Below are 1,352 nucleotides of genomic sequence, written 5' to 3'. Positions count from 1 at the left end.
TATCCATGTTGGATAGAATATCAAATTTAAATTTAAAAAAAACCTTTTTTCTCTTAATGCATTGCATAAAGATCGGATGGGGAAAAATCGGTATCGGCAAATTGTCAAAATCAAATGATCGGAATCGGATCGGGAGCAAAAAAAGGTGATCGGGACATCCCTAGTTAAAGTTAAAGTAAAATAATACAAAAACAATCACAAATTAAAAGCCAGATTGAAGAGGTGAGTTTTTTGAAGGTGGTGAGGTCGGTGCAGTCTCTGATGGGTTGGGGGAGTGAGTTCCAGAGGGAGGGTGCAGCGACGGAGAAGGCTCTGTCCCCCCAGGTCCGGTGATTGGTGCGGGTGGGGATGGATAGGAGGTTGGCTTCTGATGAGCGGAGGCAGCGGGAAGGGGTGTGGTGGTGCAGCAGGTCTGTGAGGTAGGGGAAGGGGTGGTGATGCAGCAGGTCTGTGAGGTAGGGGGAAGGGGTGTGGTGGTGCAGCAGGTCTGTGAGGTAGGGGGAAGGGGTGTGGTGGTGCAGCAGGTCTGTGAGGTGGGGGGAAGGGGTGTGGTGGTGCAGCAGGTCTGTGAGGTGGGGGGAAGGGGTGTGGTGGTGCAGCAGGTCTGTGAGGTAGGGGGAAGGGGTGTGGTGGTGCAGCAGGTCTGTGAGGTAGGGTGAAGGGGTGTGGTGGTGCAGCAGGTCTGTGAGGTAGGAGGAAGGGGTGTGGTGGTGCAGCAGGTCTGTGAGGTAGCGGGAAGGGGTGTGGTAGTGCAGCAGGTCTGTGAGGTAGGGTGAAGGGGTGTGGTGGTGCAGCAGGTCTGTGAGGTAGGGGGGGGGGGGCCTGGTTGTTGAGGGCTTTGTGAGTAATGAGGAGGACTTTGAAGTGGATTCTTTGATGGACGGGGAGCCAGTGGAGGTTCTGGAGGATGGGAGTGATGTGGTCTCGGGAGCGGGTGTGGGTGAGGAGGCGGGCAGCAGAGTTCTGGATATGTTGGAGTTTATTGAGGAGGTTGGATGGTATGCCGTAGAGCAGTGGTTCCCAACCTGTGGGGCGCCAAAGATCGCAGGGGGGGCCCCAGGCCTCAGATGATTTGAGGCCAAATATCATATTTAGACTTTTTTTTTACATATAATTGTAACGCAATACATGATTGTCACTAAAAGCCTTGTCTCTACATTACAATAAAATATAACAATTAATTGATTAATTAATTTGAATAACAATTCAAGTTAGTATTAAAGGCATAAAAAGACAGAAATGTATAATTCTGTCTTTAATATAAATGTTCCTTCTTCCCGTTAAGTGTCCAAACCGGGCTTTTCTGGATAAGCGCATTTTTGAAACATAGTCATTATCCATGCCGGTTTCAG

The sequence above is a fragment of the Notothenia rossii genome (genome assembly GCF_949606895.1).
Source record: "Notothenia rossii genome assembly, chromosome: 3".
Taxonomy (NCBI): domain Eukaryota; kingdom Metazoa; phylum Chordata; class Actinopteri; order Perciformes; family Nototheniidae; genus Notothenia; species Notothenia rossii.
This window is presented reverse-complemented; position numbering follows the sequence as displayed.